The sequence below is a fragment of the Canis lupus genome, chromosome 29, assembly GCF_011100685.1.
Source record: "Canis lupus familiaris isolate Mischka breed German Shepherd chromosome 29, alternate assembly UU_Cfam_GSD_1.0, whole genome shotgun sequence".
NCBI lineage: Eukaryota > Metazoa > Chordata > Mammalia > Carnivora > Canidae > Canis > Canis lupus.
In genome coordinates, this window is record NC_049250.1 from 29,783,126 (window position 1) to 29,811,103 (window position 27,978).

At 33.8% G+C, this 27,978-nt stretch overlaps 1 long non-coding RNA gene across 3 annotated transcripts; it reads right to left on the reverse strand.

The window, feature by feature from the left end:
* Window positions 1-264: 264 nt before the first annotated feature.
* Window positions 265-27,976, reverse strand: LOC111093229. Of its 3 annotated transcripts, none has more exons than XR_005380896.1 (4): window positions 27,886-27,976; window positions 2,240-2,364; window positions 1,792-1,936; window positions 265-691 (listed from the first exon to the last, which is right to left on the reverse strand). It is a non-coding gene; the product is annotated as an uncharacterized LOC111093229 (long non-coding RNA). The 3 variants fall into 3 exon arrangements; XR_005380895.1 differs by having other exon boundaries at window positions 2,240-2,377; window positions 27,886-27,973; XR_005380894.1 differs by lacking the exon at window positions 27,886-27,976 and having other exon boundaries at window positions 2,240-3,137.
* Between the last annotated feature and the right edge of the window lie 2 nt (window positions 27,977-27,978).

Below are 27,978 nucleotides of genomic sequence, written 5' to 3' on the forward strand. Positions count from 1 at the left end.
AAAATTTGCTTTGATTGCAGGTGTGAGATTATATAATAGAAAATATATATAAAAAAAAATATAAAGGAATACATTGAATAACCCACATAATTACTAAACAACATCTGTGAATAATACAAATAACAATCATACATGAAGAGGAAATAAAATAGGTTATACATTTGAAAATATGTCAAGCCTCATTGAAAACCACACACACAAAAAAAGAATCCATTTTTTATTTGATAGATAAGAATGGAAACTAGATATGAACTTAAAACACCCTATAGCAGTAGATATTCGATTCTATATTGGCAAAATAATATAAGGATATGTGTGATTATCTGATTTGTGTTATAGTCTTCCATATCCAATCAACTTATGCAGATAGTTTAGGCATAACTGACATTTAATTCCCTTTAAAATGATAAACAGACAACTCAACTATGTCAGATTGAAAGCTTTGTCTTAGTTGTATAGGTTGGCCTTGCACAATGACTGAACCAAATGAACAGTGGCTTGTATATTTGTCTTCAAAAGGCAAACATGGCTAATACATAATTTCATCCTTTACGGACAAGTAAGAAATCCTTCTATTTAAAAAAAAGTGTATTTATTCAACAAATATGTATGAAGTCTTTCCTCTGTGCCAAACCCTGGAGATCCATGATGAGTTAGAAACAGTCTCAGCCTCAGGGAGCACACAGTATTTCTGAAAAGAAAGAAAGCTAATAAATTTAGTAAAAAATTGAGGGCTTCAAGGTTTTCTTATGAATCTAAATAAACTCTTATTAAAGTATGGATATTATTCTTTTGGTGGGATTTTTATATAATCTATAGATGGTAAAATTGATAGAGGAATATCAACAATAGTCCTGCTCATTAAAAGATTGTACAAAGCAAAGGCTGCTGGCATATACTCTTAAAAAGAGTAATTCTTATATAAGATTGAATTAGAGAGAGACATGAATATCTTGTCATAGGTATTTAGGCTACATTTACATTCATTAATAATTATTTTGATTTGACATAAATCTGTCTTGCCTCTTTATCACTATTATGCTATGGGAGCATCGTGTGATAAAGTGACGTTTGTGTGGGGGGTGGAACACATGCCACAGCTGAGTTCTGACAAGAGATGGGAAGATTGCAAATAAAGAATAATTTTCATACAAAAGGTCACATTCTAGCGTCTTTTGTTTCTAACTTCGGAAGTTATTCTTTTTGGATATGTAGGCTTTACTTTAGACAGTTAGCTTTACAACAATATTTGCTATACAGTGATAAAAGAGAAAAAATCTATTTGTGAGTTCTATAGGCTGACATACACGATCATTCAAAAAGAATACATGTATTGTACAGCCAAATATGTAAGACTATATACCTAGGATGCAATTCTGGAAGTGATTTTAAAAAAAGCAATTGGATTACATATTTGATTTTGTACATCTTTATGTCAAAATTTTCTTGAATTCCAAGTTAATTACTCTTTAGAATGGTTTATAGAATGTGAATGAATTCATGATAACTCATAATATTAAAAACATTTATGAGGAGATTTGGAGGGCAAGCCCTATTTCTGTCCAGCCATGAGTAGCCACAAATATGGGGTGCTGCCCATATATCTGTCTGGCCATATATTGGGGCCCCCAAACTGATGGTTGCCAAGCCAAATTATCAGGACACAAAGTGTGACAAGCAAGAAGTGTGACACTTCTCTTCAAGGGTGCTCCTAGAAGAGAAAGGATCCTTAACCAGTATTCTTTGCTGCCAGTCTGAATTTGAAAAAGAGAGGGCAATGTGAAATTTTACCTTCTTCTCTCATCTTGGTACCAAAGACAGAGATCTGGGAGAGGTGACTTTGGCAAGAATTCTTAGCCTTTGCCAGCTTCTGCCAATTTCCCAGGATTCCATCTGCAGGCTCAGGAGCCAGTTGGATGTCCCATCAGGTCTCATTCTGGTCACCAGAGATTATAGAGGAGGAAAAATAAGTTTCCCTCTGCTTTTTATAGTGAGTGCCTGGCTGAAACCCCTTTGCCTCGAGGGTACCTCATAAATGGATAAGCTTATCTAAGATGTTTAAAAGTTCTATACTATGGCCACTGCAATTCAGGATTATCTTTGGTAAGACTAACCTACTTCAGCCTCAAGATTTTATTCACCTGAGGCCTCACACTGGACGCAGAATGCTCAAATAAAGTCTAAAAGCTCATAATGCAAAAGCCATAGAGGTAGGATTCAGGATCTGAGAGGGACTTACCCATGACTTTCAGAGACAGCAAGAAAGCAGCAAGCTCAAGGAGCTCAAGAGATACCTACATATGGCTGTTCAAGCTCCTGGGGGCCATTTGGTATCTCCTTGGATTCCTTCTTCTGACACCTGAGCTGTTAAAAGAAACTGAGGCATATCAAAAATTTTAAGAGTTCATTTGCTAAACCAAATTGGGCAGCACCAAACCGGAAGTGGTTAGGAATGCTCCCTGGGGAGACAATTCTTTGCTTTGCTATGGGCTCAAAATCTGCAATTATTAATTCATAAAATATTTGCTGAATGACAAGTGCCAGCATTAAGCCTGGGGTTGAGGATTTAAAGATGAGTAAGAAGTCTTTGCCCTTAGGTAGCTTACAGTCTAATTGATTGTAAGACTCAAAAGTAGGAGGTCACATGTGAATTAAATAAAAACCAGAGACCAGAAATCTTGCCCTGTCTCTGAGATTGTACGTGTGTGGTGCAGCTTCATGTATAAAGAGTTTTCTTTCTCTTAATACACAAATTGGTTAAGCCTTCTGCTCCTTCTGAAGGTGGAAGCAATTCTGGATTCATGCATCCAACTCCATTTCACTCTCTGCTTAAATTATTTTAGGAGGACATCTCTCACTCCTAAACTATCTTTCATTCCTACAAAAGGATGCTGATGCTGAGTAGATAGGAACTCAGAAGAAAAGTAAAATAAGGTTTCAGTTATTCAAACACTGAATGTGATGGACTGAAAAGCTGTTATGAGACTTGCATGAACCTCACAGCTAGGTCAGCAGGTCAAGTTCAGCAAGGCTGATGATGACCCATGTGCCTGACTTAGCACTAATTGGACATTTCCTCTGTGCAGGTGTCCAGAAGAATGATTGGGCTAGAACTAGGACTGATTTTTTTGTGCATACTTTTCTTTTTCTTTCTTTCTTTCTTTTTTTTTTTTTTTTTTAAGATTTTATTTATTTGACAGGGTAAGAGAGAGAGAGCTCAGAAGCAGAGGGAGTAGCAGAAGGAGAGGGAGAAGCAGGCTCTCTGCCAAGCAGGGAGCCTGATTTTGGGCTCAGTCACAGGACCCTGGGATCATGACCTAAGCCAAAGGCAGATGCTTAACTGATTGAGCCACCCAGGCACCCCTGTGTATACTTTTCAAATTGGTATATTTACTGGTCCATAAAAGTTCAAATATAGGTACAAAACATTCTAAAGAAACTGATGTATGCAATTAGAAAATTTCTCTGTACAAATGCATATGTTAGCTCTTCTAATAATTAGCTTCAAAATAACTATATGAAATAATATACTTAGTAAATTATAGTAATAGCTCCTACCACCATTCACATAAAATGTTGAAATAACAAGGAAATTAAGAATTGGCCTGGATAACTGTCCTTCCTTATTCTGATCCATAAGCCACATCAGGGGGACAAAAGGCCCTCCACTGAACACTCTCCCACTCGTGCCTCCAATAATTATACTGTATGAACATAGACCTTTTAAAGAAATGAGTGGGAAAAATCTGTCCCAATTTAGCTGAGAAACTGAATAGATGATGTTTGATTTATTTTTTCCTATTCAAAGTAAATTAGGGTTAAACTAGAATAGTCATTACCATTATATAAATTGTATCTGTAATAAAGTATCAGTTTTAGGATGGTTGGGAGGACCTTGCAGACCTGGACCACACTTTGACAAAGATTCTTATATACATTTAGGTATATATATATGAACTTAGCTGCTAGCTTCAATCTGACATTCCTATAAGACTTAGACATAAATCCCATCAACATGAACATTTAAAAAGATCAGTAGTTAATTTTCTTTAATGTGTAGCAGTGGAAATACTGCTCAAACTAAGTATCTTATACTTTATTTAATTGAACCCTTCCATTTGCAAATTATTTACCAAAAAAGTTATGTTTGAGAACATAAAAAATATTAACTGATAAAAGTATCAAACACTGCTAGCAAATCAGAAAAACTGTTGTTTCATATTATTAAACTACTAACTGACAGAACAACTAAATTATTTTTCTGACTAAATGGGTATTGAATTTTTTCTTTTTTTTAATTTAAATTCATAGCCCACATATAGTACATCATAGTTTCAGGTGTAGTTTTCAATAATTCATCAGTTGCATTTTCTATTTAATACAAAGGCAATAATGAGTTTAAGTGTGCAAATGCCTTGGAGTTCTCAGAAGAAAAGTGCAATGTAAATATAATCATGATAAGAATAATCATTAACATTTTAATATCATAAAGTGTCCTCCTGTAAGCTGATTCTTCATTATTGATTTAAGAAATGATACTCCCAGATAATTTTTTTACATCAAACATCTCGGACATAGTAATCTCTTGTAGTTCTAATTACAATGAAAGCTGGATCATAGGGATGCCTGGGTGGCTCAGTGGTTGAGCATCTGCCTTCAGCTCAGGTTGTGATCCTGGGGTCCCGGGACAGAGTCCCGCATCAGACTCCCCACAGGGAGCTTGTTTCTCCCTCTGCCTCTCTCTCTGTGTCTCTCATGAATAAATTAACAAAATGTTAAAAAAAAAAAGCCAGGTATTTATTTTGTATTTAAGCTAATTTGGATTTTTTCATGGGAGGAAATATAAGTAAATGCCCAATGTCTTTTAACTTTTCCACTGTATGTTATAATCGGTCCCTTCATGTAGTGATCAATCTGCTTTTCTTCTCCTCCCCTCTTACAATAGCACATAGATACATAAGCCAGTGGAAGTGGCTTAAATAGCTGTGACATCAGAGGGAACTGCCAATCCTGTACCCATGTGGCATCCTTTGGTAAGTGGTCAGCTTCCTGACCAACCCATAGTATCCTGGGTTATTAGGGGCCTTTTGGAGCCAAAGTCTAAGGAGAGGAATTTAGGGACACACATATCACTCTCTTGATCTCCTCTCCCTTATTCTTTATACCAACTCTCAGTCTAGAAAAAGCAGTCTCTTCTTTCATGTCCTTTATATTGACCTCCTTCAGCTATCTAGCTGCAAGACTTCTGCCTTGCAGCTTCTAGGTGGAAGAGATAACAGCTCTTCTAAAGGAGATCCAGTAACACCAGCCAGTCTTGGGCTTTCAAATGTGAAAGAATGCAAAATGATTACCAGGATATTTGGGGGGGGGGGGAATCTTCATACAATAGGCTAAATGTGCAAGACTATTATAGTTTATCTGAGTAACTATCTGCTTCCCAGAAATTAAAAATTAATATTCTTTCTCTTTTCATTTCTCATCCAAGAAATTGTGTTCTCCCTATAGATAGGGGATGCCTTAGGCCAACAAAGTGAAAGTAAAATATATAAAGACAGAAAGCACATTAATACTTTTCTAATTAACTTTAATATCACACAATCTTTGAGTTTTTAAAACTTGGTTTAGTTGTGAGGTATTCTATTTTGAAAATGTAAAATGCATATTTGACTCAAGATATAATGGTAAGCATTTACACAGTATTTGTGGACTCATTTCTCTGTGCAACACACATCTCTGAAAACCACATTCTTTATTGTGGAATTCAAATTAGTTGTTGTATATTCTTTTGGGGCACATTCTTCTTCCTCTCCTATCCTGGTTCTCCCCTTTTAGTTTTACCCTTTTTTTAAAAAAAAGAATTTATTTATTTATTCATGAGAGACACAGAGAGAGAGGGAGAGGCATAGGCAAAGGGAGAAACAGGCTCCCTGCAGGGAGCCTGACGTCGGACTCAATCCCAGGACCCCAGGAACACGACCTGAGCCAAAGGCAGATGCTCAATCGCTGAGCCACCCAGGTGCCCCTAGTTTTACCTTTTTGCTAGAAGTTTTTTTTTTAAGATTTCTTTTTAAAAAATTATTAGAGAGAGAGAGAGAGAGATGCAAAGACACAGGCAGAGGGAGGAGCAGGCTCCATGCAGGGAGCCTGATGTGGGACTCGACTCTGGGTCTCCAGGATCACGCCCCATGCCAAAGGCAGCGCTAAACCGCTGGGCCACCTGGGCTGCCCTTTGCTTGAAGTTTTAAAGTCTACATTAGTCTCTGTTTTCCATACTATTTCTCACTTAGGTTAGCATTAAAAACCCCAATAAAATTTTCTCCCCCTCTAGTTACACTCTCTTCTAGCATTTCAATTTTAATTGAATCAAGTGAATGTACTGACATTTATTACTCACAGGATACTGCTGTCTGCACAATGTTCTAGTTCAGGATTTTGTTTTTCACATATTTGCATACTTCTCCCTCCTATCCAGCAATCCATGTAATGTAACTATACCAAATCTACTTCTAATCTCATTTTCTATGGGAAGAATCCACTGGTTAATACTAGTCCACTGAGGTCTTACTCTTACTCTATTAATCTATATCATCTATTTGATTCATTATTTATTATGGAAGACTCAATTTTAATAATTTTGGTGAATCATTTTTTAATTAGTTAAATTAAGATCTATTTCCCACAGTTTACACAGGGAAATATGACTTGTATATTGGGTGCATTCCTATTTAAAAAGTCTACTCTGTGGCTTGTTCTGGTTTGGCCTTTGTATAATTTCTTTTGCCTTTATTCTATACTCATCACTCCTCATTCCAATTCATTTGTTCCCAACAACTTTAAGAACTTTTTTTTTGTGATAGTAAAAATACTTTATAATACAAAGGATTTGATGGACTAGAAAAAATAAATCTTTCCTATTTTAATCTCTCTTACATTATTCTGCCCTGCAATGCTCATTCCGTTGTGTCTCTTGTCTCAACTCCCATTATATAGCTTCTCGCTGTTTTCTCTTTTTCAATTATTTGGCCCTATTCATCTCTTGATCATAAACCTTCCTAAGGCTTCTATACTTTATTTAGTCTATTATGTATCACTCAAATATATCTCTAATACTTTTATACTTTAGCATAATGGGATTCTATCTGACAAAGTTGTTGATATATAATTTGTATTCTTCATAGTTACATTTTTATCTCTGATTTGAATGAAAACTTTATGAAAGTATGGATATCACCTATTTATTTTATAAATTCATGGACATTAACAGAAATTCTCTAATCTCTTTCCACAATGCCCAGGAACATTTATTATTGTCAACAGAGTAGGCATTCTGGGAAATTAATATTCATCACTATTATCAAGAACAAAGTAAACAGTATTCCAGATTCATAGTTTCTAGTTTAAAAGAGCTCTTCATATGCTGTTGGTTCTATCTGAAGTGGCCTTTCCAGTCATGCAAATGTATGATTGTCTTTGAAGATTCAGCATAGTATCATTTCCTTTGTTAAAACCTCATGTCCATTTCCCTCCCCAAAACCAAGCTGTCTTTCATATTCCACTTTGATTAATGCCCAAACCTTAACAAAGCTTGTCCTCCAATACTGTATGTTTTACAGCGTAACGTGTTTTTCTGGCTACGCATCGGCTCTTCTTCTGAGACTATGAACATTAAGGCTAAGCACTATGGTGTTATTCATCTTTGTATCGTCAGTGACCAGAAAAGAGTATATATTCAGTAAATATTGAATAAATCACTGGTACTCAGATGAAGCTATTTTGACAAGGTGGCATTTGGTTATAGTAAACAGTCAAAGCAAATCTTCAGAATGAAAATTATTGGAGACTTTGTTTCCTCATGAGTGCAGCTTGTTTCCTTCACCTATTCACATTTATACATATTTCACTGCATTTGTTATTTCCTACATACTTTGCCCTTGGCTATATAAATCTGTTTGGAAGTACAATGGAGTACCTTGATAATGGATAAAACAGTACTCATAACTAGACTACTTTCTTTTGGTTTGTGTTTTCTTAGTGAGAAAGTGACATGAGCTAGGGAGTTCTCTCTGGATATTTAGAATGTGTTACCTGGTCACTTTGGGATACCTGGAAAGGTACAGATCAAATCTTAAGTATAATGTAAAAACAGAGGTTCAGCCATTTTTTTTTCTTGGAACTTTAGCATGAGAATTATTCCTTAATGCTTACAACAAAGGATAAGCTATACATGTTAGCTAAAATATCTTGGTTTTGTTTAAAATGACAAAGAATTTTTTAATAAAAAGTAAATATGAAGTAATATTGATAATACATAAATTTTGGATGTGGAGGAAATTTCCACTTCCAGCAATATGGCAAACTAGACTACCTGAAAAACCTTAAGAGAAAGAAAGAATGATAGATAAAAACATATATAATACAATACATGAACATTTAAAGAAACTCATGGCTGACTTTACTAGGAAAAAAGGACAGCATTAAGGATCAAATAGAAAAAAAAAATACCTTGAGAAGAAAAGATGTGAGCTGATGCTGAGCCTTGCCAGTGCTTGTTATCCTGAGAGTAGCCAGTATGAGTAACTAGGATATTGAGTTTTAAAACCCAAGACACAGAAAAGAGAGTTGTAACTGAGAATCAATTTAGCTAACTTACTAATGCCAGAACTCTCAACTAACTACCTGTAGAGAAGTAGTAGGCTAGGAGAAAAAAATCCACCCCCTGAAAAAAAGAGATGACTTGAAAGATTGATTGATTTATTTTTTATTTTTAGTGTCCTGTAGGTTGAATTGTTTTCCTGTTATAATTCATAAATATAGGTTTGAGATTTCAATTTACCCTACCTGTAAGATCTGGTAACATTCAGATAAGGAATTAATACAAAAGTGTTCAAGGCCCATAAAACCCCTAGAAAGACTATTAAAACAAAAAACGTACCAAAGGTCTGTTTTAACACAAGCTATTGAAGAGTCCAAAAGGTAAAGCTCCAGTGAAGATTAGTTTAGTACAAGATTATATGAAGAAACACAAAGAAACAATACAATATAAGCAAGAGTCAGTAGGTTCATAGTAACACTATCTTCTGATCCTGTTACCTAATAGAAATATTGGGAAAAAAAACTATTAAATATTTTTAAAATGACAAAAAAATCATAGGTAAATATTTATAAAAATAGGTATTGAGCAAGATACATGACCAAAAGACCTATAGTTTTGAAAAAAGTCAAAGATTTTGAGAAATTAAAAGATACTTTCTTTAAAACTATACTGATAAGATGGTTATTTATGTTATTATATATATATATATATCCAAATATATTACTCAGAAAGAGAAATATAGAGATAAAGATATAGAAAACCTAAGACATCTATTAGATTGATAAATTCAACATTCAATTTGTAGATGTTCCTTAGCTTAGCTAAAGACAGAAAGTAAAAATGCCTATGCAAAAGATAATGTCTGATAATTTTAGTATTTATGAATGACAGAAATCCTCTGATTTAGGAAACACTGGAGGCAAGAGAAGTTGAAAGAAAGAAGGAAAGAGAGAATGAAAGAAAGTGAAAGAATGAAAGAAGAAAGATCATATATAGGAATTCAAGCAAAAGAGAAACAACAGAATATTAAATAGAGAAGATCTAAAGGATGGAGAAAAATACATTGTTTATGGAAGAACAGCATTAGATTGGTAGCACTAAAAGAAGCCAGCATATAATAATAATATGTTCAGAATACTGGGAGAATTTAATTCTAAAACTAGGCAGCTAGGCTATCTGTAAGGATAAAGAAAAAAACTTTTTTGTACTATATTGCATATTTGAAAGGTGCAAAATCTTAAAAATTCTCATCCCATGGGGAAAAAATCGGCAACAGTGTGTGGTAATGGATGTTAAAAGATTTATTGTGGTGATCACGTCACAATATTTACAAATATTGAATTGTTATGCTGCACAATTGAAACTACTATAATGTTACATGTCAATTATATCTGAAGAAAAAAATTTCAGACATGAGCAGAGTTTTCCACTAACAAAACCCGCTGAGAGGATTTTTGAAAATAATCGCTATACCCAACAAACATAGGACTCAAACTCACAACCCCAAGATCAATTGTCAAAAGCCCTACTGACTGAGTCAGCCAGGCACTGTCCCCACTGAAAGGATTTTTAAAAGGCTTTTTGAAAAGAGGTATAATGAACTCAGAAGTGAGAGGTGAGAAGCAGGATGAAATGAAAGTGTTGCCATAAAATGGACCAATGAGGCCAATAAAATAGAGAATCAAGAAAGAAATTGCACTTAGACAGTCTATTATTACACAGGTGACATTGCAGTGATATAGAGAACTGAGTCAATGGATATCCATATGGAAAAATTATATCCAGGCACCTACTTCACTCCATACACAAAATTCAATTTCGGGATTAATCTAATATGTAAAAAGTAAACCAAAAAAATAAGGTTTTTGAAAGAAGACATAGCAGAGTATCTCCATAACCTTAAGAGTTGGCCAAGATTTGGCACTATGTTAATTATACTGGAATTAAAAAAAAAAAAAGAGGCATTTGTCTACCCATTCATTCATGTACCCATTCTACAAAGATTTATTGGAGCTGCAGACAACGTACTAAGAATTTAAACAGAGTAACACACATTTTTTATTCACGGAAGCGTTGGACCAAACAGACAAGTAGCTCAGGACTTCCAGGCCATTATGAAAGGAATGTACTATGTAATATAAGATCTTTTGGATATAGGCAGTCAAGACTACTCAGTGATTTTTCAGACCTGGGCCACAACTCGAGTGGTAAAGGAGTAGATGTTAATTAAAAGAATGTTTCCATGGCAGAAGGAATAGTGATTGTGAAGCTCCCAGACATGAGATAAAATTAATTAGCACAATAGTTTGGAAAATTGCATGCCTTCATCTACTGAATCCTTTGAGTTTATTTAAATAGATTGTAAGAATCATAAGGTATGAATTCTAAAATACTCAGAAGAAATAGGCACATTTCTTCAATTTGGTTTCTTAACCCCTCTGTGCTGCTTATGTCTCTTACCATGCCACTTTTTAACATTGACTCTGGTATTTCTACAAGCTGATTCCCTTTTCAGCTGGAATTTTATAGTATCTTAGGTAAAGTTTTATATATGCTAAGCAATGACTGGGAATCTTTTTTGGGGGGGATATCATAAAGAAAGCTCCAGAACTTTTTTGTCCTCACACCACCTCAGTCATTGCCTGTGCAAAACAAAAATCAATTTCTATATTTTTATATAAATTTCCTCAGCTGAAAAGTTCACAAATTGAGCTAGATATTCTGTTTGTTTAGATGGTCTTGGTTGGTATGCTCTTTAGCTAACCCACCTACAAGTGGGCTGTTTCTATAATGAAATGAAAAATGAAATGACATGAATTAAAAGTGTTGTGATGTGTTCTGATATCCATTCCAGGGGCCTGTGATTCAGGTAGATATTTTTGGCAATGTTCTACAAAGTTGGAAAAACATTGCTCTGTGGGTTTCTGAAAAACATTTTAGATTTTTCTCATGTGCATCATGCTAGTAGCAACTTCTAATCAGCAGGAAACACAGGGCGTGAGCAATTTATCCATTAAGTGAGTCATATAAGGCAAGTGAAAAAGAGAGACTTGCTGATGCTTAGAAGTGATATTTTTACATTTTGGTCAAAGATTATTTCTCATAAATGTTTTAACATATTCTAAGCTGGAAGTATTTTGGTTCAATTGTTAGTAAGATAACAAAATCTCAATGTTGTTAATATGAATTTTTAAAACAACTCAAAAATAGCTATGAATACTTTTCCCAAGACTACTTAAGAGTCACTTTTGAATTGAGATGTCAGAGTTTTAAAATGATTTTTGAAAAATAAGAAAAATCATTTAAGCTTAACAAATAATGTAGAAATAAAGTTTAAAAGCCAAAGAACAACAACAGAAAAAAAAAAAAGAACTCAAATGTTAGAAATCTTCTAATTTAAGGAATTTTAAAACCAAAACTTTGAGGTACAGTTATATTCATATCTCTACCTAGTTTTCTGCATTATTTTCCCAATTTTTTATTTTGAAAAACTCAAATACATGTAAGAGTTGTAAGAATACCACATTCACCAAAGGATAACAATTACATTTGCTTTATCTTCCTCAAATATTTCAGCATGTACTTTCAAAAAGTCGGGATATTCTTCTACTTTACCATACTAAAATTATTACGATCAGGAAATATAACATTGAAAAATATAACAATTTATAGTCTGTATTCAAATTTCTCCAATTATCTGAATAAAATCATTAATAGATTTTTTGATGAAGAGTACATTAGGAATAATACATTGTATTTAGTTATTTTCTTTAGTCTGTATAAAGTAAAGCTTTGTTAACTATTAATTTATATGAAAGGTAAATTTATTACACCTAATTGAAGTAGGAGAGACACTGTCTTTTTCTTTTTCTTAATTTTTCTTTTTTTTAATCTTTTTTCCTTTTTTTTTTTTTTTTTTTTTTACAAACCCTTGTGTCGAGGGCTGACTTTCAGTAGATCGCAGGGCGGGAGACACTGTCTTGACAGCATCTTAACAGTATCTCAAAACAGAGTGAAGTTCAAATGGTTCTAAATAGGAAGAATGCCCCTCAATATGGATTAGTGATATTTTTTTCTCATAATTTGATTGAAGTTAAACATGTTTTTCCAGGTATACCACAAAGGTGATTTTTTTTTGTCTTCTGTACAGAATACGATGTCATTTGTTCTATTATCGGTGACATGTAGCTTGATCATTTCTATAATGTGTTATCTCTCAGATTCATTCATTGCACAAGTTCTTTCAAGTAAATAATTTGTAGGGAGAAACTTTATGGGGATAGGACCATCATGTTCTGCATATATTACTAATATTACCAGCACTCATTATTTCTTTATTATTTTGAGAGGTGAAAAATAATACATTTTAAATTCTATAATTTTTTCAACATTTGTTAAATTGATATTTGTCTATAAGGAAGAGCTTTTCGTTTTCCTTGCTTTGTAATTGTAATTATTTAACAACAATATAGACTTTAATTCTTTTCTTATTTCAATGAATTATGTTTTTATTTATATTAATATCCGAACAGTCCTCTATTTGGCCAGCGGGAGCCTATTCAAGCTTGCTTCAGGATCTTTTTGACATGTTCTCATCATTTTTTAAAGGAATTCCTTATTTTCTGTGACAAGGAGACCTAGCCTTAATTTACATTTTCCTTGCCTTAGCCCTGGAATCAGCATTTCTCCAAGCAACCAGTGTTTTTACTCCTATCCATTTTCATGCCATTGTCACCAGCCCTGAAGGGAGTCAATTTCATTGGTTTCAGATTTTCGCTTCTTGTATTTATTTTTTCAAAATTATGGCATTACTTATTAAATATTTCTACTCATCTTTCTTATCCAAAAAAGCAGTGCATTATATAGATACTCTGTTGAACTTAATTTTTTTTTTTTTCCATGAAAGAGCCAGTCCTGGAAATTACAAGTGAATTCATAGAAACTTCCTTTATATTTTTGTTTAAACCTGCATAATACTTTATTTTGTGGTGAACAGTCATTTATTCAGTCAATCTTATTTTGTGGGTTATATTTTTAAATTGTATTTTTGTAAGTGTTTCTTAAGGGTAAATTCCTAAAGTGGGATCTTTACGAGAAAGGCTAAACACGTAGGAAGTTTTGTTGGATACTGCCAGAGTTTTCCCACAGAGCTAGATCTATTTTGTATTTCATACCAGCAATACATAAAGTTGTTGTTCCCACTGCTTTCATATAGAATGTGTTTCCAAACTTTTGTTTTTTTATCTATCTGATAAATAACATATGGACTCTTAGTATAGATTAAGTAGAGATTAACACACATTTTTAAAAAATCATGAAAGATTAAATATCTTTTTGTATGTTTAAAGGTCACTTGTATGGCTCTGGTGTCTCTTTTTGTAAGCTATTATTTTGCTCTTATTTTTATTTTTTATTATTTTCCCTAGTAATTTAAAATGTTCTTTAAATATTTAAATATTTAAATCACACCTTTTAGCTGTGATAGGTGTGGCAAATATTTTTCCTTCTATGATAGATGTTTTGTTTCAATGTTTCGTTTGGGGGGCAGCCCGGGTGGCTCAGTGGTTTAGAGTCACCTTCAGCCCAGGGCCTGATCCTGGAGTCCTCGGATGGAGTCCCACGTTGGGCTCCCTGCATGGAGCCTGCTTCTCCCTCTGCCTCTGCCTATGTCTCTGCCTCTCTCTCTCAATCTCTGTGTCTCTCATGAATAAATAAATAAAACATTTAAAAAAAATGTTTCTTTTGGGGAGATGGAAGGTGGAAAGGAGAGCATTCAGAATTTTTTTTTCATTTTTTTCTTTTAATGATTTTATTTATTCATAAGAGACACAGAGAGAGGGGCGGACATAGGCAAGGGAGAAGCAGGCTCCCTGCAGGGAGACTGATGTGGGACTCAATCCCAGATCATGGGATCACAACCTGAGCCAAAGGCAGACGCTCAACTGCTGAGCCACCTAGGTGTCTCCAGAATTTTTTTTCATATTTCATTTTATCGTATTGGAATTTTGAGTTATAGTTAGATTTTCCCCCCTAGCTTATAAGGAATAAGGTTATTATTTATTACTTCTTACTTACAAAAACACTTGTGTTTTTTTCTTTAGTAATTGTATGGATTTATTTTCTGTATTTAGATTATGATCTATTTGTTCATTTTTTACTCTTTTTCTTTTCTGATTCTTACAGATCTTAATTGTTTCTTCTAATCTAACTTCATGGGCAATACTTAAAATGTATTCTGAAGTAAGAGTGGGGATAAAAACTATTGTTGCCTTGTTCCTGAATTTGATGGGGATGCCTCTATTTCTTCCACGTTAAGATGCTGGCTTTAGGGCTGAATATATAGTGCTATATGTATGTGTGTATATTTCTATATTATTGAGTAAATTTTAATCAGAAATGAATGTTGAATTTTATCACATGCTTTTATCTATGGAGATATTTATATATTTTTTTCTTTTCATATCTGTCAATATAGTATCATAAATTAATTTCTATGTTTGCATTTATTAAGTTTCAATTAATCATGATATATTATTTTTTAATGTAGTAATACATTTTATTTGTCAGTATTCATTTAGGATTTTCGGATTGATATTAGTAAGTAAAATTAGTCTGTGATAATTTTTTCAGCTTAGGAATCAATATTATTTTTGTTTCCTAAAAATATTTTAAAATGTTTCTTAATTTTCTGTGCTATGTAATAATTTGTGCAGCATTATAATTATCTAGTTACTGAAGTGTTGATAGAATTTCCTTTGGAATCATTTCGACCTGGTACCTTTCTCCAGGAGTAGTACTTTAATAACTCTCACTTTTTCTGCGTCTCTGCTTCTCTCCCTCTCCTCTGTCTCCTTCTCTTTCTGTCTTTTTCTCTGTCTGATTTTATGGAAATTGTCTGTTTAAACTTTCTATTATTATCCAGTGTGATAAATTATATTTTGCTGACATGTTATCTATTACATCAAAGTTTGGGCATTTATTTGCAGAGGGTTGTGCAAAGTATTCTCATTACATTATTAAACCTTTTTGTTTCAATGGCTGTTTTGTCTTCGTTCTTACCCTTGTTCTTCAAGTATTGTTTGGATTTGTTTTAATCTTAGAGATTAAATTAGAGACAAATTAAATATATTTAGTGCTCAAAAGAGCCCTTTTGCTAAATCTTCTCCAATTATTTCTCTCTCTCTCTTTTTGCAGCAAAAGGAGTTTACTATGCTCATTGTATTATCATTATTCCATTACTATAATGGGAATTACATGTTTAAAGGAGTAAGACTACCTCATAATAATAGGTTATTTTTTCCCATTACCTTTTAAGTAGGTCTTGTTATAATTTTTTCTCACCACAGTCTCTGCCCATGACAATGAATGAGAATAACAAATGATTCACAGAATAATTATAATCAAAATTAAATATCTCTAACACATTATACATTATCTCAAAGATCTGACATTTTAATTTTTTCCTATGCAATGATTTCTTAAAATAATTCACATTTTAAAATGGTGTTTTAATTCAGCCTTTTCTTTTTTTATCTCTAATTTATTTTTTAAAGTTTTTATTTAAATTCCAGTTAGTTAACATACAGTGTAATATTAGTTTCAGGTGTACAATATGGTGATTCAACACTTCCACACATCACCCAGTGCTCATCACAAGTGTCCTCCGTAATCCTCATTACCTATTTCACCCATCCCCCACCCACCTCACTCCCCTCTGGTAACCAGCCGTTTGTTTGTCGCTATAGCTAAGAGTCTGTTTCTTGGTTTGCCTCCCTCTCTCTTTTTATTTTTCCCCTTTGTTTATTTGTTTTGTTTCTTAAATTCCACATATGAGTGAAATCATACAGTGTTTTTCTCTGACTGACTTATTTAGCTCCAATCATCTCTTGACTGGACTGAATTGGTAAAGGATTGCATAGGAATGCTCATAATAGAGTATTCCTGGAGTTCTTACATGATTATACAGTTTTCTGTGAACTTGACATTTGAAAAATAATTCTGCTGGATGTAAAGTCCTTAGCTCACACTTTCTTTCCTTGAGTTATGAAACTATCCTGCCTTTGTTTTGGTTTACATGTCTTCATGTAAAATTCTCATGCCATCAGATTTTCTTTCACTGCTATCAAACACTGTTTTTGCCTGAATTTTCTGAGGATAATTTCCTTTATCTTTAAAAAAAAAGATATTGGAGTTAAAGGGGATTTTTTTTTTTGGTATATGATGATAAATTCAATTTTTGAATTATGGCTGAAAACATTTTCAATTATTTCATTTTATTCTTTAATATCTCTGGTTATGTATATTTTTTATCTTTTTTGTCTTTCTATTAGATCAATTTCTCTCTGAACATATTTCTTTCATTATTTTGATTTGTTTTTAGTTGTTATTATACTTTTCCTGAATGTTCCTTATTAACTTCAGAGTTTAAGGTTTCCTCTTTTATGGAGACTATACCATTTAGTTTATATTTTCTTTTTTGTTTTTTTTTTTGTTTTGTTTTAGTTTTCTTTTTTTAGTTTTTTTTTTAGTTTATATTTTCAAGATGATTTTGTTTTTTTTTCTTAATTTACTGCTTGAGCTTGATAAACTCTCATTTTGCTGACATGTTAATATTTCTCCTAATATTAAAAAAAGTATTTTCATAGTGAATTAACCTAAACATTCATTTGTTTTCTGAATTTTGGAATTTATAATTCAAGGGTTTTTTATGCAACTTAAGGTTGTTTAATTCACTTTGGAATATTGTGTTGAAGTTTTACTTCAATTAATTAGTCAATTAATTAAGTTGCTTATAACTCTCTTTTAGAGAGAATTTTTATCACTTGAGATGTTTTGATTCTCCTTGTTTGTTTTCTTTTTATGGAATTAAATCTACTTTTCTGATGATTCAATGCTTTAAAAAAATTACTCTGGATTGGCAATGAGACTTTGAGATAGCTAATTAGATTTCTCAGTTCAATTATTCTCTTTTCTATTAACATATTGAAGCTCAGTTTTAACAGATAGTGCTAATTTCAAGGAAAGAAGTTTTGATTTTTTTTAATAATAAATTTTTTTTATTGGTGTTCAATTAGTCAACATACAGAATAACACCCAGTGCTCATCCTGTCAAGTGCCCCCTTCAGTGCCTGTCACCCATTCACCCCCACTCCCCCGTCCTCCTCCCCTTCCACCACCCCTACTTCGTTTCCCAGAGTTAGGAGTCTTTCATGTTCTGTCTCCCTTTCTGATATTTTCCACTCATTTTTTCTCCTTTCCCCTTTATTCCCTTTCACTATTTTTCATATTCCCCAAATGAATGAGACCATATAATGCTTGTCCTTCTCCGATTGACTTATTTCCCTCAGCATAATACCCTCCAGTTCTATCCACATTGAAGCAAATGGTGGGTATTTGTCGTTTCTAATGGCTGAGTAATATTTCATTGTATACATAAACCACATCTTCTTTATCCATTCATCTTTCGATGGACACCGAGGCTCCTCCCACAGTTTGGCTATTGTGGACATTGCTGCTAGAAACATCAGGGAAAGATGCAGATGCAAAGAAGTTTTGATTTATCTTCTGATAATATCATGCCTTTTTTCTTTCTTTAAAAAAACAGATTTTCTTATTCTTATACATTTTTGCCCTTCACATGAAATCTTCAATGTGTACTTCCCTTGTCCCTATTCAATCTATTCCCCTAGAAGCAGTGATATAAAATTCATGAAATAAAATAAAATATTGGACAAGAAAAGACACAAGTAAGTGAAAACTACTAAAAATACTGCTTGGATAAAATTGATAGAATGATGAGGCTTAAATAACAGATGACACAACTTACACTGGCTTAAATACAAGTTGGAATTATTGTCTCTTATTACAAAAAGTCCAAGTTGGGTTACTCCCATGACTTATTGTTCTCAAAAAGGCACATGATATTTTAAAGATTTTATTTATTTGAGAGAGAGAGAGATACAGAGAGAGCATGAGCAGGGGGAGGGGCAGAGGGAGAGGAACAAGCAGATTCCCCACTGAGCAAGGAGCTACTTGGGGCTTCATCCTAGGATTCTGAGATCATGAACTGAGCTAAAGGCAGATGCTAACTGAGGCACCCAGGCATGCCCCTAAGACACAGGTTATATTAAACTTCAAATTCTCATACTGAATTTTGTTTTCAGATTTGCTTCTTTATAGTCTAAACACACTTGGAGAAGAGTGTTTCTATGTAAGAAATGGTCAAGGACAGAAGAATGTCCTTTTCTTGAGGTCCCTTTTTAGAATGATGTAAATTTTCTCAGAACCTTTACTTTCCGTCTCTGCTCCAAACCTACTGTTTTTTCTTCATGTCTTTGTCCAGATTTCATAAAATCATATGTAATTTTACCAAGATTTATTTTTAGATGAATTAATATTTTCTTGTCCCAAAGCATCAGGTATTTAAACTTTATTCTTTTTAAAGGGAAAAGGGTATGAGATGATTGTTGATTAAGTCACCAACTGTTTCTGACATGGCTAATAAGAACAATAAATTCTAAAAGTAAAATTAAAACAAGTGCGTTTGTAGATAAAATAATCAAAAGAACATCTAAGAATCTGAAGCATAATAACCTTAAAAATTTCTTAGAATAATATGAGAATCATAAAATTATCTTAGAATAAGTATCTGAAAGATAATATTAGAACATTCAGCAGAGTTTTTAACATTTTATTTCTGTAGATCAGAATAACTGCAGAAAGTGTTTGAGAAGAAATTCACAGTATGGAGAACTTAGTCCTTTATTTATTTCTAAAGACTCAGCTCCCCAAATTTGGAATCTTACATCTGTGGACAGCTAATATCAGTCATCTATTAATGGTGATCCTTCTGGTTCCACAAACTTAGAAAGCTTGTGTCAAATATTCCCTTTACTAAATATAGTGTCCAAGAAAATTTTAAAAATTATTTAACTGTATCATTATTTATTGGGAATCATATATGAAGAGACAAGGGAATTGAGCATTATTTTCTCCCAGCTTCTCAACCTCTTTGTGGGAGTCTGGCCATTATAAATTATGCCTCAATAGCCTTGATGATTGGGCCAGGGCCCAAGAGACCATTAATTGCATTGTAACAGTCATACAAGGCTTTCTCCTGATTTTGGGATCTGAAACCCTAGTTGGTTATTCTATCAAGGACTAATGTTAGGATAAAGTTGTGTAGAACATATTTGGGCAGGTGGATGGAAAAGAAGAGAAAGGCAGTCTGGTGAGAATAATAAAAATGAAGTAGATATGCACAGAGAAGAAAAGATGAAAATATATTGTCTAAATGGGAGAGAGAGGGTGAAAGAGAGAAAGAGAGAGCCCTGGGCTCCATCTCATGACCCTGAGATCGTGACCTGAGGCAATCAAGAGGCTGATGCTAAGCCATTCAGGTGCCCCTCTCAATTTTATTTTGGCTCAAGTTACTTTTGGCAGATTTCAGGTAATAGCAACCCAATAATCTTGACTTTAACAATATTCTCTTGCTAATGTTTCTATGATATGTATGAGAATCCATTTTAGAGTTAAAAGGATCCTTAGATATCATACTGTCATAGATTTAGGACTCTAGAGATGTTAAAATATTACACATATGGTTGAAGATCCTGACTAAGCCTCAGACTCCAGATTTCACAAATATCAGCATTTTATAGAAAATTAAAACAAATATTTGGGAATAAACAATTACTCTTTGCTTTTCTCCTAATACCAGCTCATTTTCCAATGATACTCTTCTAATGAACTATTACTTGAAATTTATAAAATTAATTTTGAAAGAAATCCAACTTAATGAAAATAGAGATTTCCATTCTCTGAAACCAGATATATCAGACATTTTGACATTTTTACTTCACATATCTTTTTTAAAGACATAAGATAATCTAAATCTAGTCAAAACTGTTTTAAAAGAGGGACACCTGGATGGCTCAGTGGTTGAGCATATGCCTTTGGCTCAGGGCATGATCCTGGAGTCCCGAATTGAGTACCACATGGGGCTCACTGCATGGAGCCTACTTCTCCCTCTACCTATGTCTCTGCCTCTCTCTCTGTGTTTCTCATGAATAAATAAATAAAATCTTTAAATGAAAAACAGTTTTAAAAGATAATTTTAGAGCAAATAGTCTAGTATGTGTAATTTTATAAAGTACCAGCTACTAAACTCAGACCATCTTATAATATAAACTCAGATATAATTATAAAGTCTAACTGTTTTCTGAGTTCCCTAAATAGAAGTTTAAAGTACATTACCAACATGGGATTCATTTCACTTCTTTAAAATTGAAAATAATTTCATATTCATCCCAAAATTAAAGAAAATATGCTACTGAATGCACTTAGATGTACTTTACTAGCAACAGTTTGAGGTATATCTTTACATCTTTATATATTTTTTTTATAGTTTTGAAAAATAGTCTTTAGTTCTAGTTTACTTACTTTTTCTCACCTTGAGCCTTTGCTTGAAGCAAAGTATCATTCAAAACCATTAGCAATCAGTATTCTTTCCACTCTTGTTAAAACATAGCGTTGGTCTATATTACATGGGGATTAAGAATATCAAGGGAGAATATTTAAAATACAGTGGCAATGAATTTTTATAGTATTTATATGACTATCAATATTATTTCAAGGGATTTACATTGTAATTCAAGATTAGTTGAGCATAAGTTAATAAACTCTTAAAGTATTAACCAAATCTTCTTACATAAGACTCTGAGAGATTCTCTTCAATTTAAAAAAATAATAATATATGAATCAACTATGATGCCCCTGGAGATATGCTACAGGGAATCCATAGTATTTTTCCCTCAAGTAATAAAGTAGTTAAAATATTTCTGAATTTTCTTCTATATTCACCATAGAGTATATATTTGTCAGAATATAAAAATTATAAACTTTCATCTATCATTCGATTGTTTTCTTCCTATTTGCCTTATTTATTTATTTTTATTTATTAGCCAGTTTTAATTTTGGTGTAATTGGGAATAATATCAAATTTAGAGTTGCAACACTAGCATAAAAACTCCTTTTTTTTGCATAAAAACTCCTATACATTACAGTACAATTATAAAAAGGAGAAATCTTAATGTTGACACAATACTACTATCTAATCCAGAGTCCAAATTTAAATTTTTCCAATGTTCAAATAATGTTCTTTTTTTAAAAAATGTTTTTAAAAGCTTTTATTTATTATTTTGAGAGAGAGTCAAAGATCCATATTTAAATTGTTCCAGTGTTCTAATAACATTCTTTTTTTAAAAAATGTTTTAAAAAGCTTTTATTTATTCATTTGAGAGACAAAGAGAGAACATGAGCAAGGGGAGGGTCAGAGGAATAGAGAGAAGCAGACTCCCCACTGAGCAGGGAACCAGATGTGGTAGGGCTCCATCCCAGGACCCTGGGATCATGACTTGAGCCGAAGGCAGACAATGTACTGAGCCACCCAGGTGCCCCTAAAAATGTTCTAATAGCTACTTTTCCTGTCCTCATCAAGAATCCACTCCAGGATAACTCCTTATATTTACTTGTCATATTTCTTTAGTTTTATTTAATGCAGACTGTTCCTCAGAATTTCTTTGTGTTTTATAACCTTGATATTTTTGAAGAAAATTGGCTACTTTCTAAAATGTTGCTCAATTTGGGTTTATTAATGCTTTCAAATTATTAGAAATTCTTGTATTTAGTTATATTGCAATGTGCTTTGGAAACTTGGATTATTTTTTCTTAAGAGCTAAGCTGAACTAGCCTAGTCATTCATGAAGGACATTTACTGTATGGGTTAAGAATTCAGGCTTTGGAGTCAGACAGATTTAGATTTGCTTTCTACCTTTTCTGACAATTAGTTTTACTCATTCTCCAAGCTTCAATTTCCTAATCTGTAATATAGGGAAAATGATGAATTCTCAAAGGGGTTGCTGGAAGGATTAAATGAGATAACATATGCAAAGCATTTGGTAAAATGCCTGGCACATAAACAAAGCTCCATTAAGGACTGGGCACATAATTATGTTTGCCAATGGAAAGTAACATGAAAAAACTGATAAGCTAGTTTAGTGGCCTTAAATAAATGACAGCACTGATATTCAAGAGAGGAGAAAGTGAACGAAATTGTCTTTTTCATCTGAAGGCCTTTGAAGAATTTATGTTTCCAAGTTCCAGCATTAGGTCTTTTTTTAATGTCTCATTTTTCAGTGTATACAGCTTTATATTTAATTTTCTAAAAGCAAAACACTCAGTTTATGTGCTTAATATATTTCCTTTTGAAGTAAAAATCATAGCTAAGGGAATTTGTTTCTGATAGTGTAGAATTTAAAACAAAGATTTACTAGTAATTTACTCATTTGAAACTAATTCTGTATTTGCTTATACGCTATATATTACTTATATGCTTATTTCCTTACATAACAGTATTTTCTCAAGGTAGATCAAGAAAGCCCATTTAGCCATCAAGGTAGCTGAATAGACGATAAGAGTAGCAACTTCGAATTGGGCTGTGGGAATAAGGGTTTTTTTCAAAGCAGGAGACAGGAGAAAGAGAAGAAAATACAGATTTTTAGCTTATTGACTGATGCAGGATTGATGTCATGAATTATCTTGACCTAAGCTGTGTCTGTATTTGGCAAGCTTCCATGAGACCTTCTGGCCATAAATTCTACTTCCTGGTGATCCTCTGTCCTGGTAGTCTTAAACTGGTAATATATAACAAATTTGTTATAGCCTTTTCTCTTTCCCTATTCACATACAACTCTCCTTTTTTCTTGAGTAAAGAATTCAGATACTTTCAGAAAATTACTACATCAGTAAGGAATTTGGGATTCTTTATATTTATTTAAATTTTCCATTTTTACATTAAAAATAATATATGTGATAATGAAAATAAATACCTAATTGGCTATTTTCCAGGCTTTGTGTTTAATAGTTTTTAACAAGTTGGAGCCAACTTGTATCCTGAAGTAGTGTTCTGTGGAGCCTGTAGTCTAATCTTATACTACTCTTGAAATCTTAGCTTTTTCTAGTTTTGAAGATCTAAATATTATTAGTGCATTTAGCCATAGCACTTATGTCTAGGCCAGAGGCATGAATCAACTCATCACAGGATGGGCTGCCTGCTTGATGAAAGTATTGAAGTGCTTTCTGGGAGTTTTAAACAAGGCAAATGGCTCTCATACTGGGATACTATCTGGCTAGAATATGCCCGTGGCAATTTTGCTCTGGGTAATTTCAACAGAACAGGATTTTCTTTCTTTTTTGTTTTTTTAAGCAAGGAGGCTCAAATGAAACATATCTAAGTTTGTTCTGACCTCTGTCAATAGGAATAAAGAAAAAATGCAAAAAACAAATAAATTAAAAGGAAAATCATTTGTGACCTCTAATAGGGTGATTTGCATGCTTTTTTTTTTCCTTTATAAGTTTCTGGTCATCTAATTTTTTCTTAAATCATATTCTTTTCATACAGTGTTACTCATTTCTTATAGCTATTTGCAACAGTTAGATGGTAACGTTTAGAAAACTAAATGACTTAAAATTTTGATGCCATCTCCTTCTAGAATTTACAAAGCATTTTTGTATAGAATACGATTACAACTTTCAAATACCAGTGTACATTATTTCTTACATTTGAGTAGCTGCCTTTTCTTTCAAATTGAGATTTGGCATTTAGATACATTGATATTTAAGTGGCCAGGACGTTTGAAAGAAATTGGAGGTTATCACAGAAGTGCCTTTCTGTTCGTGATGTATTCATGTATCAGAGACATTCTTTTGCATTCATTTAAAAGTTAGAAACATGGTATTGCTATTTAAATAATTTTCCCACATAATAATTCCTTAAAAAGTTGTAATTGCTTTAAGTTTTACTACTGATTGTAATCATTTGTGTGATTGTATCTGTGATTGATGCATTTTAATGTTGCAATTGTCTGGCAATTTTCTATGATTATATCCATGACTGATATTCTTTATGGTGCAATTGTGTAGTAATAGTCTGATTATATCGCTATTAAGATTTTTACATAACTTTCTCTCAGGACACATTTGAAGAATAGAGTTTTTATTTCCAAGAGTATAAGTTCTTGGTAAAGCAAATCAGTTCATTTGGCTTGGTGAATTTTCTTCATCGAGTCAACAGGCTGAACGATATTAAGAAGAAAACCACCATGTTCTCTTTTCATTATTATACTACTGAGAATGTTATTTAGAAGTTTATACTACTAAAATTTTTAACTTCTTTTTTAAAAAAGATTTATTTATTCATTTGAGAGAGAGAGAGAGAGAGAAAGCACAAGCAGGAGGGATAGAGGGAGAAGAGAAAATCTCACGCAGACTTGGCACTGAGTACTGATTCGGGGCTGAGTCTAATGACCCTGAGATCATGACCTGAGCTGAAACCAAGAGTCAGACATTTACCTGGCTGCCACCCAGGTGCCCCTAAAATTCTTAATTTCTTAATATGAAATAAGAGAAAGATCTAATGACAAAGACTGAAAAGAAGTGGCCAAAATATTTGGGAAAAATCTAGCAAAGAGCAGTATCAGGAAGGCCAAAGGAATAAAGAGGAGTTAATTCGGATGGCAGAGACAGGTCAGGTGAAGTAAGTACTTAAAAGTGTCAGCTGCATCTGGAATAAGGGACGATAACCTTGACCTCACTGAGAGCAGATTCAGTGGAGTTGTAGGGATATAAGCCAGGTGGAAAGGTAACTGAGAATCAGGAAGAGATCAAGAAAGTCATACAATATAGGAAGAATATTTTTTCCTGGGGAACACTTGTGAAGAAAAGTATAAAGATAGGATAATGTACATACAAAAAATTTGGGATTTGTTTGTTTTGTTTGTTTTAACACAATGGAGAGGATTTGAAGGTAAGAAAACAAAAGGATATGATACTGAAGAAAAAGGTTTCTGAAGGGGTTCAGAGTCTTTTTGAAGTTCAAAGTAAATTTTATTATTTTTTAAGATTCTATTTATTTATTCATGGGAAACACAGAGAGAGAGGCAGAGACACAGGCAGAGGGAGAAGCACGTTCTCTGTGGGAGTCCCCATGAGGGACTCGATCCCAGGACCCCAGGGTCACGACCTGAGCCAAAGGCCGACACTCAACCCCTGAGCCACCCAGGTGCCCCCAAAGTAAACTTTAAACAGATAACTTGGCACTTCTATCTGTGAGATCTAAAACAAGGAGGTAGAGAGGTATATGAAGATAAACTCATTTGTGGATAAAGGTAGGACACTGGAATTTCTCTGTTGCTTAGATTCTATATTTGCTGTGATTTACGAAGATATATTTTCTCTACTAAGGAAGGATATGGAGGTGTGCACGAGCATGGGAATGGAATGGAGAAAAAGGAAAATGTTAAAGAGTTGGAGAGCCTGTTATGTAGAAGGGCTGATAGAATTTGCAAATGAGAACTAAAAAAGGGATTGTGACTAAACACAAACAGAGGAGACTTGTTTGGGCACAGAGATATGATTTTTCCCAGCAGTGCTTAATGGTGTACATATAAAAGCAGAGAAATCAAATGCATGGAGTGAATGATTTTCTGATGGTGATATACAGATCCAGTGTAATAAAAGGCCAAGATAACAACGTGGTTGTAGGTTGTGGGTAGAGAGTACTTGAAAGTAGTAGACTACAGAGTCTGGTTCAAACAGGGATAAAAATGCAATCTCTGGGAGGCTGATGACTCAGAATAGATCAAATGGCCAACGTTCTGGGATGTTAATAAAATTTAATAATTGGTATAGTGAGCATATGAAAGTAAAAGCACATTAAGGATAAATGTTTTTAAATAAAATAGGATTTTATACTCAGAGGTTTTGAAAGTACTGTTATTTGGCAGGATGATGAGAGAATTGATTTTAAGATGAGCAGCATTACTAATACTTATTTTAATTAGCTGATTTATTGTTTTGAAAATTAATAAATGTTTCTGAAACAAAACTGATTAATTCATTTTGACTAGTGGTTCTCAACTGTGTCTCTCTGTTGAAGGAGATATTTCTTTGACCCGAACATCTCCAGTAGTGACATGCTGATTCCATTGAAAATCATTAATTTCCAATCATCAAGACAGTTTAGAACTGTGCAATCCAGGACGGTTGCTCCTAACCACATGAAGCTGTTGCGTACTTAAAATGTAGGTATGCACTGGAGGGACTGAACTTTACATTTTATTTAATTCTAACTTCAAGTGAAAAACTGAAACACCCTAAAACATTCTTCCCTTGATAAATCTTTATTGCTTTAATGGGACTACATTTCGCTTTAACTATTACATCGACATTACTGTTGTGGAGAACGTGATAGACACATCGTTAATAATGCCTCATTAATAATGCTATATTGTGTAAATGTTAGTATTTTGGATGTATTGGGTTAAATAAAATATTATAATTTTTTAACGAATTTATTTATTTTGAGAGAGAGACAGTGTGTGTGTACTATCAGGGGAGAGGGGTACAAGGAGAGGGAGAAGCATGCTCCCCACTGAGCAGAGAGCCTCATAATGGGGCTCTGCCCCAGGACCCTGGGATCAGGACCTGAGCCCAAGACAGTCCCTTAACTGAATGAGCCACCCAGTCGCCCCTAAGTAAAATATATTCCTAAAACGAATTTCACTTGTTTCTTTTCTACGCTTTAAAATTTGGCTACTGAAAACTAGAAAACTAACGTGCCTTGTGCGACACTTCTATTGGATAGAGCTAGGCCAGTTTAGAGTTTCAATGACCATAGCTGACTTCTGGAATCTAAAAATACTGAATTCTTCCTTAAGATTACAAGTATAGGGGATCCCTGGGTGGCGCAGCGGTTTGGCGCCTGCCTTTGGCCCAGGGCGCGATCCTGGAGACCCGGGATCGAATCCCACGTCGGGCTCCCGGTGCATGGAGCCTGCTTCTCCCTCTGCCTGTGTCTCTGCCTCTCTCTCTCTCTCTCTCTCTCTGTGTGTGTGTCTATCATAAATAGATAAATAAATCTTAAAAAAAAAAAAAAAAAAAGATTACAAGTATAGGGCAGCCCGGGTGGCTCAGCGGTTTAGCGCCGCCTTCAGCCCAGGGTGTGATCCTGAGACCCAGGATCGAGTCCCGCAAGGGGCTCCCTGCATGGAGCCTGCTTAGGTAAAATCTTAAAAAAAAAAAAAAAAAAAAGAAAAGAAAAGAAAAATTCAAGTATACATAGAGAGAACACGTTCATACACTTTCCTCCTTTACCTAAAGGGAACTAACGTATTTAAAACATAAACCTGCCAAGATGGCAGAAGCGAAGCAGAAGGCCCCTGCCGCGAGCTCACCTACAGCGCGACCTCCACAGGTTGCGGGGCCGCCCGAGAGCCCGCGGCGGCTGTACTGCCCCCAGGCGGTGGCGACCCATCCACGCAGGCGGC